The 11723-nt window shown below is 42.1% G+C and overlaps 1 pseudogene; it reads right to left on the bottom strand.

Annotated features, from left to right (window-relative positions):
- Positions 1-2218: 2218 nt before the first annotated feature.
- LOC102818661 lies at positions 2219-3838 on the bottom strand (annotated as a pseudogene).
- Positions 3839-11723: the final 7885 nt, after the last annotated feature.

The following is an 11723-nucleotide window of genomic DNA, read 5'->3' as shown; positions in this document are numbered from 1 at the left end:
AGCTTGAACTGCTGACCTTGTGGTTCAAACTGACTTTGCAGTCCAGCACATTACACCACAATGACACACCAGGAGCTTGTAGAATCTTGAAACATTGTAACCCAAGACCTGAATTTTTTCTTCAGTTCTTTCAGTTTGAGAAATGCTGAGCATGGGTTTTTGTTTTTCTAACTCCATATCTTTGCACATTTCATTTTAATATTTTGCCTTGTCTTCTTGAGCTACCCTTTGAAATTTTCTGTTTAGCTCTTTTACTCCATCATTTCTTCTAGTCACTTTTGTTTCTCTACATTCAAGAGCAAGTTTCAGCATTTCTTCTGACAGATTTTGGTCTTTTAATCTATTTCCTGTCTTTTTAATGACCTTTCGTTTTCTTCACGGAAGATGTTCTTGATGTCATCCCACAACTCCTCTGCTCACAACTCCAGTGCATCCAATCTGTTCTTGAGATGGTCTTTAAATTGAGGTGGGATGTACCCAAGGTTATATTTTGGCTCTCATGGACTGAATTTCATATGAACAATTTATGGTCTGTTCCTCAGTCAGCCCTTGATCTTGTTTTGACTGATGATACTGAGCTTCTCCATTATCTCTTCCCACTGATGTAGTCAGTTTGATTCTTGTATATTCCATTTGGTGAGGACCATGTGTAAAGTTGCTGTTTATGTTGTTTAAAAATGGTATTTGCAATGAATAAGTCATTGGTCTTTCAAAATTCTGGTAGTTTCGAACTGCTGACCTTGTGGTTCACAGCCCTATTCATAACCACTATGCTACCAGAGCTCCTTATCACCCCCTTATTATGCAGAAAATTACTTATCTTGAAAGTAGGTCCTTAGAGATATCAACTTCACCTTGAATCATTTTTTTGCAGGAAACCAAATAGCCCTTCCAATATGGCCTTGTCCTGCAGTTTCCCTAATTTGAAACCACAGAAACAGAGTGTAAACAGACACTCTTATGATGATGATCAAAGAATTTCTATGAAAATGTATGACCAGAGAAGGAGAAAAGATGTAAGGGCAATCCCAAAACTTAGAATACTTAGTCAAATTAAAATGGCTGACACAAGGTTTGACTCAGACTCCATTTTATCTTTGGCTCCACTTCTGTTTCTGAAGATCTGACTCATGACTATTGGTGTGTGTAACGAGGAAAGGACAGTTTGTCCTTGGGAAGAACATTTAGCACATTTAAAATAGAACTCCAACAGAGGGGTACATTGTGTATTATCTTACTCATTATTTATCATTGACTGTTTTTTCTTCTGCTTTGATGGTTCAGTTGGTTTCCTATCTTAGGCTACCTGATCTTTGGATTTTCTTGCAAAAATGGCTTAGTGTTTTTCATAGGTGAGAGAGGATTTTCATATCCAGGCCTGCCTGGTTTCACCCGAAAGTACATACTAGAGAAGACATCAATAGAAGAATTTATTTGAATCTCACTGGAATAGACTGAAACTCACTGTCCTCACCAGTCTGTATGCAGCTGAACTGGAAGACGTTAAAGCTTAGTTACATTTGTTACAGATTAAAGAAATGAAGTATTCATTTGAATTGAAGCTGAACTGCTTTGTGGGCAGAAGCAGAGGACAGTTTCCCCACGTTCTGTAACTTTGAAGTCATTGGACTTAGTGCACATCTGTGTTGTTTTTGAGGTTGCTTTACACTGGCAACTTGGGTTTATTATCTGTTAAGAATTTTCCATACAGACTACCAATATATTGCTGTTTTCATTTTCATTCATTATTTTGATTTTACATGCTTCTAAGACTTTGGGTGTGGCACTGAAGGTTGGCAGTTCAAACCCACCAGCTGTTCCTCAGAAACACTAACCAGGGTCACTATCACTCAGAACCAACTCAACGACACTTAACAACCACAATTTCAGTAGACTAACAGTTTTCCCTTAATAAATAAATAAGTGTTGAAATTATCACTGTTTCTGAAATCATTTTGTTCTGCCTTTAAAGCATATTAATTTGTATGTTGTTGTTAAGTGCTGTTGAGTCAGTTCTGACTCATAGTGATCCTGTATAGGGTTTCCAAGGAGGAGCAGCTGGTGGGTTTGAACTGTTGACCTTGTGGCTCAAACTGACCTGCAGTCCAGTATATTATCTGGTAGGATTCCATCAATTTGTATAGGTAAGCCTTAGGTAAACCTTTCCATGTTTTTTTTTTTTTTTTTCTCTCTCTCTCTTTTAAGGTTGAATCTTCAATCAGTCAAACATCTTATGTAGACCATGAGCCAACTTAGCATCTTGGTTCTTCCCCTGAATGACCACCTTCTCCAGCTCCTCTTGAGCTGCCCTATTCTTTGGGTCTGCCGCCAGCACCTTCTTGAGATCATTAGCTGCCTTTTCCAGGTCCCCAAGGGCAGCTCGGCCAATTCCCCTTTGGTATAAGGCCTTTAAACAGCCAGTCTCTTGCTCCAGTGCCCTGACACAGCCCTGGGCTGCCAACAGAGGTTGCCCTAACAGCAGCTGGCAGGCAGCCAGATTGGCATGCAGGGCAGTTTGTTCTGGTGAGCCAGGTGGAGATAAAGTCAGCAGCAGCCGAAACGCCCCTCCATAGCATGAGCAGCCCCTTCAGGGTTCCCAGCTCAGAACAACTGTGTACCCTAAGTGCATTCTTCCCTGGACAGAATGTCCTTCTTGCTGGCCTCCAGCTCCTAGCCCTGAGGGAATGAGGCCAGTGTGAGTCTGACAGGACGTCCAGAGTGCCCAGGTAGCTGAAACTCTTCTTCCTCACCTTGACACATGGACTCTCCAAACATTTTTTCTAAAAGTTCTCTCCAGGTTTCCTCCCTCTATCCCCAAAGTTAGCTCTGTCTAGCACTCTGGCAGTCCTGACCCAAAAGGATCCCCCCAAACCAGTACCCAGGAGTGAGAGCCTTGCTTTGGTTTATCCAAACCTTGGCCACGCATTACTATCTTCTTAACAAAGCTCCCATCAGGTAGAAGCATGAAGGGGCTCGGGCAGCTCATTGGCTGATCTATGAGACTTATCAGAGTCTCCTTCAAGTTCAGTGGACAGGTTTTCAATTCCTTGAGAATTCTCTAGAATTTGACTGATAAGATCTGAGCTATTGCCCAGCTCAAGGATTTCAGTAGGAGGGTCTTTGGGTTGATACCTAATCTGAATTGTTCAATCAAGACATTCCTGGGAAGGTTACTTTTAATACAATTTCTCATAAAACTAATGTGCTGCCTATGAAGGGAATTATATATGTTGTTGTTGTTAAATGCTATCCAGTCATTTCTGACCCATAGTGACCATATATAGCGTTTCTGAGGAGTAGCTGGTAAGCTTGAACCACCAAACTTGAAGTTCAAATGGCTTTTCAGTTTGGTGCATTAACCCACAGTGCCACACCAGGGCTCCTTATATATATGAGAGGGCTTCAAAAAGTTTATGGAAAATGGAATTAAAAGATAAGGAGGGAAAGGTGGGGCTTGATGGCGGATAGGGTAGAGGTGCAGTGAAGTTCCTTGTCAGCAATATCACAGAATACCAGGTGAAGAGGGTTTAGGGAAGAGCTCCAAAACTCTGAATCAAATAGGCAGGAATATTTAAAAAGTTTTAAGGCTTATAGCTAGGGAACGTGTAGTGGAAGTAATAAATTGCATATGTTTTAATCTGCCAGGCTTGGCGGCCCAGACCTGACAACTTGGGTCAGACCAAATGGCAAGATCAAGTAGGGGAACAGATCCGCCGAGGACTAATGCTGCAGGAACCTTGGAGCAAAGGTAGACAATACATTTTGTTGGTTTTGCTTGGTTCTGATTTTTTCTTTTTGGTATCTGTTCATTGGCTCCCCACTGTTTGCATACCTTCATTATGGTGACTAGAAGGGGAGCCTGAGTGAGTGGATACTCCCCACCCCCACCGCTGGTGGATTCTTCTGTCATGCATGCACACAGATACTCTCAGCCTAAGAGCCGACCCTGAACTGTTTTTTTAATAGCAAAAAGACCAGAACAAGGGTGGTGGAGAGGAAAAGAGAATTTAAAAACAAAACAGGCTGAAAATTAAATTAAATCCTGATGTACACCATAACAACCAACAGTGGCATCGTGAAATTTATCAGGAGGCTTTGAAGGCAAGAAGTTGAACGAGGACATTAAAGTCATACTCATATGAGGCTACAGATTTTGTTTTGTTTTGTTTTCTTCTTCTCTCCCTGTTCTGAAATTATAGACTACAGTAGCCAATCTAGTTTTTGTTGTTGTTGTTTGGTGTCTTTTTTTTTTGGCTGTTGCTGTTTTATGCTCCCCACCTTTTACCTTTGGGGGACTCATTATCTCCCTATATTACCCAAGAAGAGACAGCAACTGCTGCCATATAGTCAAGCTACAATCACACTCTATAAAACACCAAAATCCAAGCAAGAACCAATACCAACTGCCATAAAACAGAGAGGCAGACAACACCTGTCAAAGTTACTCTGAGTTAAGCAAGAAGAATGAAAAGGGAAGCCCACATCCTGATCACATCTTCCTGGAAGCAATCAGAAAGCATAAAAAAATACCAAAACACACAATCAAGTATTAAGGCCACAGATAAATACTAAACATGTCCAAGAAGCAAAAGCAGATCACCATATCAGCACATGTCCAGAAACAAGAAAAAATGTCTGAGACAAGTGACATAGAGGTAGACCTGGACTCCATTCTGGAAGGAGGGCAGGCCTTGCAAATGCCTGAGAAAGAATTCAGAAAAAAGATTATAAAATGTTTCAAAACACTTCACAATGGAGTTGAGAAATATAAGGAAGAAGTCAGGAAAACGCTACAGGAACAATCAAATAAGACAGATACAGCATTGGAAACAATACAAAACCTACAGAAAGAGGTCCAAATGATCAATAATTGTTGTTGTTGTGATGTGCCGTGGAGTCGGTTCCGACTCATAGCGACCCTGCACAGGGTTTCCGAGGCTGTTAATCTTTAAGGGAGCAGAATGCCTCATCTTTCTCCCACGGAGCAGCTAGTAGTTTCAAACCGCTGACCTTGAGGTTCACAGCTCGATTCATAACCACTACGCTACCAGAGCTCCTTAAATGATCAATAATAGAATATCAAAAGTAAATAATACAGTGAAAGGGCAAAGGAGTAGATTAGAAGAGATGGAAGGCAGAACTAGTAAGCTGGAAGACAAATCTCTCAATACCACTAAGCTAAAAGAGCAAACAGAAAAAAGGATTAAAAAATCTGAAGACTGTCTAAGATTCATGTTGGACAACATGAAGAGGAATAACTTAAGAATTATCGGCATTCCACAACAAGAAGAATCACACAAGTCCACAGTGGAAATAGTTAAAGAACTGCTGAAAGAAATTTTCTCTAACATCCTGAAAAGTGAAAAGATAAACATTCAAGAAGCTCAACGAACCCCAGAAAGGATAGATTCCAAAAGAAAATCACCAAGACATGTTATAGTCAAGCTCTCCAAAATCAAAGATAAGGAGACACTCCTGAAAGCAGCTAGGAAAACAGAAGTGTTACATGCAAGGCAAGCAAGTCAGATTAAGCTTGGATCTCTCAGCAGAAACCATGCAAGCAAGAAGACAATGGGTTGGCAAAGTGGAAGTAAAACTCTCTCTATTTGCAGATGATATGAGCCTAGAAAACCCCAAAGACTCAGTAAAAAAGCTACTAGACCTCCTTGGAAGATTCAGCAAAGTAGCAGGATATAAGATCAATATATAAAAATCAGCTGGATTCCTCTATACCAAAAGTGACAGCACTGAAAAGGCATTAGGAAACCAATATCATTTACAATAGCCCCCCAAAAGATGAAATATCTAGGACTAAATGTAACCAGAGAAACAAAGGACTTATACAAAGAAAACTACAAAACACTACTATAAGAAACCAAAAGAAACTTACACAAATGGAAGAATATACCATACTCCTGGATAGGAAGACTTAACATGGTGAAAATGTCAATACTGCCCAAAGCAATTTACACATATAATGCAATCCCAATCCCTATTCCAATGACATTCTTCAAGAGGATGGAAAAAAACAATTACAAACTTTATATGGAAAGGAAAGAGGCCCAAGATAAGCAAAGCACTGCTTAAGAAGAATAAGGTTGGAAACCTCTCACTCCCTGACTTCAAAATTTATTACATGACTACATACGCCAAAACAACTTGGTACTTTAAACTTTTCTCTACTTAAGTTTTCTCGAAATTAAAAACTAGCAGAAAACGAAAGAATAAAGAATAAATGAGGGGAACCCAATGGATAATTACAGTGAAGATAATCATGAGTTAAAAAACAAACCCCAAACATCCCAGAATAGTTTGTTGTTGTTAAGGCCTTTGAGTCAGTTCCAACCCATGGTAACCCTATATAGGGTTTTCTAGGAGTGGCTGGTGGGTTTGAACAACTAACCTTACAGTTCAAACTGACCTTGCAGTCTAGCACATTATCCAGCAGAGCAGAAACTTTCAGTGAGCATTGTTGTTATGTGCTGTGGAGTCAATTCCAACTCACAGTCGACCCTGTACAGGGTTTCTGAGGCTGTAAATCTTTACGGGAGCAGAAAGCCTCATCTTTCTCCCACGGAACAGCTGGTAGTTTCAAACTGCTGACCTTGTGGCTCGCAGCCTGATTTGTAACCACTAAGCTACCAGTGAGTGTAGCTAACTTGTTAGTCAATGCGCAGGCACTCATTCCAGGCCTGCGCCAGCCTCTACTGCTCCATTAGGGGGAAGAGCAGCAAGAATACAGGATTGCTCTCCAGTCCTACAGCTGCTGTGATTCAGAGCCACAACAACTTTTGCTGTAGGCATAACTCCTTGGGAAATTGCAAAAAAAACACATAACTTAGACTTCTGTTAGTAAAGAGGTTGTATTTACAGGACAAATGCCTTTACAAGAAACTTCTTAACTAGGAAGAGAAATAATACAGTATGTTCCAGGATGTCAACACTGGGTTATTCTAAAAGAAATAATTAATTCAGGTCTCAGATAGGGTCAAATGTGCTGGACACATAAAATGGTGTGTTTGGAAGCCCCTGGGAAGGGGAAGGAGAGCAGAATTGGCTCCGAGTGTAGGGCAAAGGAAGGAAAGATTTGACCATTGTGGGGGTGAGTGATAGGAGAGAACTCTGGGACAAAGGGCCTCAGAGAGGGGCCTGGCAAGCTGGAGACATGATGGGGATGGTGATGAGAAAGGACACACGTCAATCTTGTCTTTGTCCAGGGACCGGGGGTATTGCGGAGCAACCTAACCTGGGAGTAAGTCTTTACCCATCAAGGCAGACTAGGCTCTCAAGGGATCAACTTTAAAAGGTTAGTGGCAATCCTAGGGAAGTTTGTGCTTTAAAAAATTGGGGGAGGGAAGACATCTCTTCCCAAGTAGTTAATTGTTAATTTCTGAAAATTTCATTGACCAAGTAGGGATGAAGGGTCCAAAGTGAAAACTCCCATTGAGAAAAGAGCCAGTCATTCCACAAATAGTTACTATCTGCCAGGTGTCACTGAAACACTTCGAAGAAGTGCCTTCAGGGAATGTCCTTTCCAGGGCACTGTACACATTGCAGAGTGAATGGGCTTCTGTTAATCTTTAACATAAAGGACAATCAGTTTTGCTTGACTGGAGGGGGAAGGGACTAGTGAGCTGGGGTGTAGTATTGAAAGTCAGCCCTAGAGACCTGAAGGTCGAAGGTGGAGACAGGAAATCCCAGGTGCTGAGGGCAAACTCCTCAGATAATGTTCCCATGGAGAAAAGATTGAAGTTGTCAAGGACTTCATTCTTCTTGGATCAACTATCAACACTCGTGGAAATCAGACGACATATTGCATTGGGCAAATCTGCTGCACAGGAACTTTTTAAAGTATTGAAGAGCAGAGATGTCAGCTTGAGAACTAAGGTGCGCCTGACCCAAGCCCTGGTATTTTCAGTAACCTCATATGGATGCAAAAGCTGGACAGTGAATAAAGAAGATCATGGAAGAATTGATGCCTTTGAATTGTGGTGTTGGAGGAGAATACTAAAAGTGCCATGGACTGCCAAAAGAACCAATAGATCTGTTTGGAAGAAGTGCAGCCAGAGTGCTCCTTGGAGGCCAAGATGGCCAAACTTTGTCTCTCATACTTCAGACGTATTGTCAGGAGGGACCAGTCATTAGAGAAGGATATCATGTTTGGTAAGATGGAGGGGCAGAGAAAAAGAGGAAGACCCCCAACGAGATGGATTGGCCAAGTGGCAGCATCGATGGACTCCAGCATGGCAACACTAGTGAGGTTGGCCCAGGACTGGGCAGTGTTTCGTTCTGTTTGTCATAGGGACGCTATCAGTCAGTACCTACTCGATGGTACCAAACAAAGCTAACAACAGCGAATATGGAAAGCAACAGAAAAATGTAAATGTGGTGATAAAGAAGCAGCTCTGTTTAAAATAGTTTATGAAGATGTTTTGTCTTTATCTTTGAATATAGTTGGACTGTGAGTAAATGAACCTTGCTCCTAAAGAATTCCAATCAAGGTATTACTGTATGAAAGCTGCTTTTAACCTCAAGGAACCTATTGCCTAATTTGAAAGCCAGCACACACACAAGTGAAATAGATCATAAAGCAATAAATAAGGTGACAAAATGCTGGGTACGGACAATTAAGAAGTCAACAGAAAACTTGCAATGTAAATTATTGAAAAAATGCAATGTATATTACTAAGAGCAAGCCAGGCTTTTAATCAAAATTACTGTTGGATTTCCAAACAAAAAAAAGGTTTACTGTTCTTAATCTCCTACTTGGAACACACTCAATGGCATATAAGGAACCCTGGGGCACTATGGGATAAGCATTGATCTGGCTTTTCAATCAGATGCTGTCCTTGATTTAGGAGCCCTTGTGGAGTCCTGGTGTGGCACTGTGGGTTAATGCACTGGACTGTGAGGTCAGTTTGAACCATAAGGTCCGTGGTTTAAGCTCACCAGTCATTCCTCCGAAACCCTATACAGGGTCACTATGGGTCAGATTTGACTCGACGGTACTTAACAACAACAACAAAACAACAGTGGCACACCAACAATTAAATGCCCACCTGCTAACTGAAAGGTTGACACTTTGAAGTTGCCCAGCGACTCCTCATGAGAAAGACCTGGCTATCTACCTATAAATATTGCAGTCTAGAAAACTCTCTGAGGCAGCTGTAATTTGTCACAGGGCTTGCTATGGGTCTGAATGGTCTAGACATCACCTAACAACAATATCTCTTTTTGTTTCAATAATTCAGAAAAATAAGGTGTGAAGTCAGCTAGGGCAGTCTTCCACAGTGACAGCGGAGTGTTTGAATGGACTTGGAAGAACTGACCAGAGGCTGGCATAAAACAGAGAGTGAAGGCAACAACAAGGACAACGTGCAGGCAACTGAGTGGAAGACAGCCTCGTTAGACCAGAGGTAAAATCAGGTAAGCTTGGCGATCACATCTCTTTCACCTATGAAACAGACCTGATGAACAATACAATGTGAGGTGAAGCCTCTTATAGGGGTCTGTCTGCTGTTGTTGTTGTTAAGTGCCATCGAGTCGGTTCCGACCCATAGCGACCCTATACAGGGTTTCCGAGGTTGCAAATCTTTACGGGAGTAGAAAGCCTCATCTTTCTCCCGCGGAGCAGCTGGTAGTTTCGAACCACTGACCTTAAGGTTCACAGCCCGATTCGTAATATCCCAAATGTTCTTCCCAATGGCAAACTATCTCTCTCTAAGATCATTGGATTTAGTTCAAATTTCTTATGTCTTTGAAGGTTGCCTTACCTGGGTAATTTGAGTTTATGGACTGGTAAAAGCTTTATGTTTGTTGATTATTTTTGTTCATGTTATTGTTGTTGTTATGTGCCATCGAGTTGGTTCTGACCCATAGCGACCCTGTACTGGGTTTCCAAGGCTGTAAATCTTTACAGGAACAGAACACCTCATCTTTCTCCTGCGGAACGACTGGTAGTTTCGAACTGCTGACCTTGTGGTTCACAGCATGATTCATAACCACTACGCTACCAGGGCTCCTTTGTTTTTGTATTACATCCCTTAGTTTACAATCCATGAGTTTAAAGAGTTTGTCATAGTCATCATCTTTGATGGTGGTGGTTACGTGCCATGGACTGAGTTCCGACTCATAGTGACCCTGCATAGGGTTTCCGAGGCTGTAAATTTTACGAGAGCAAAAAGTCTCATCTTTCTCCCATGGAACTGCTGGTAGTTTCTAACTGCTGACTGTGAGATTAGCAGCCCGATTAGTAACCACTATGCTGCCAGAGCCACCATCTGTAAAGCTCTTTAAATTCACGGACTGTACTAGCCACCATCTGGAGTCCTGTTGTGGTCTGCAGGATAAAGCACAGGACCGCAAGAGCATTTGAACCACAAGGCTGGTGGTTCAAATTCACCAGCCTCTCTTTGGAGACCCTATACAGGGTCACTGTGATTTGGAACCAACTCGATGGCACTTAACAACAACATAGCCACCACTTAGGGATCCAGCTAAGCCCAGGTTTTCATTGTAGGTATTAATCCTGGTGTGGTGCTGTAGGATAAGTGCTTGACTTCCAGGTTGGTTTGAACCACAAGGTTGGTGGTTCAAACTCACCAATTACTCCTTGGAAATGCTTTAGAAGGTAGCGATGGGTCAGAACCGATTCAATGGCATTTAACAACAACAAATTATTGTTATTATGGACTTGTGGTCAGGGTAAACACTGGACTGTGAACCACAAGGTCAGCAGTTCAAACCCACCAACTGCTTCTCGGAAACCCTGTAGTCGTTGTGAGTCAGAACCAACTTGACGTCATTTAACAAAATCATAATTGTTCTCCTTCTCTGACCAAGAGGAGGGAATTCTTTAAAACATGAAATCTGGGATGAACCTTGAGGAAATTATGCCAAATGAAATTAGTCAGTCACAAAAAGAGAAATACTGCATAGGACCACTATTGTAAAGGACTAAGAAAAAGAAATTATACTGAAAGGGGGCAGGGGGAGGTCTTTGTTAGGGATTAGGAAGTAGATGAAAGGGGGGGAGGGAGGGAGGGCAGAGCGCAGGGTGGTGTTGGTCACAGGAGAGCCTGGGTGAGAGGGAGGGGGACAATATACAGGGAGGGAAGGGAAAGGGAAAAATGGGGCAGCTGGGAGAACAGTTGGGCATAAGTGAAAGAGCCGAAGGGGACAGAGATGAAGTAAGATATATATACAACCTTGGAATGGCAGGGCTCTGAGATACAGGGACTGAGTCATGACTGGAATGGGGGTTATCATGTTAGGATGCTGGAATGTTTCTTTATTACGTGACTAACCAAGGGGCTAGAGTTTTAGTCTGTGTTACAGGTCAAAAGCTCTCCAGTATGGATTCCAGCCTGACTAATTCGACCCTATAGTGAGAGGACAGCCACTTCTCCATCTTTGGAGCGAGCTTGCCTGAGGGAGCCAGCATTCACCGAAGACCCACCTGAAAGAGGGATGTCATCTGCAACTCCATTGAGGCTTCCCCCGGCAAGAGCACCAAGGAGCCAGCCAGTCTTTTCCACAGCAGAGAAGACTTGAAGAACTGTTTAACCCTTAGAGAACTGGTTAAACCCCAGAGACATTCTGCTGCTATGCTTGTCGGGTGTGGGGAATGGGGAGTTAATAGATGTTACTGATTTTGCAATCGTCCATCAACCATTGTAGGTTTTATTGCCTGTTAAAGTTTTCAGAAGCTAGGCAAATCATTG

This window comes from Chrysochloris asiatica, unplaced genomic scaffold (genome assembly GCF_000296735.1).
Source record: "Chrysochloris asiatica unplaced genomic scaffold, ChrAsi1.0 scaffold00119, whole genome shotgun sequence".
NCBI lineage: Eukaryota > Metazoa > Chordata > Mammalia > Afrosoricida > Chrysochloridae > Chrysochloris > Chrysochloris asiatica.
This window is presented reverse-complemented; position numbering and strand designations above follow the sequence as displayed.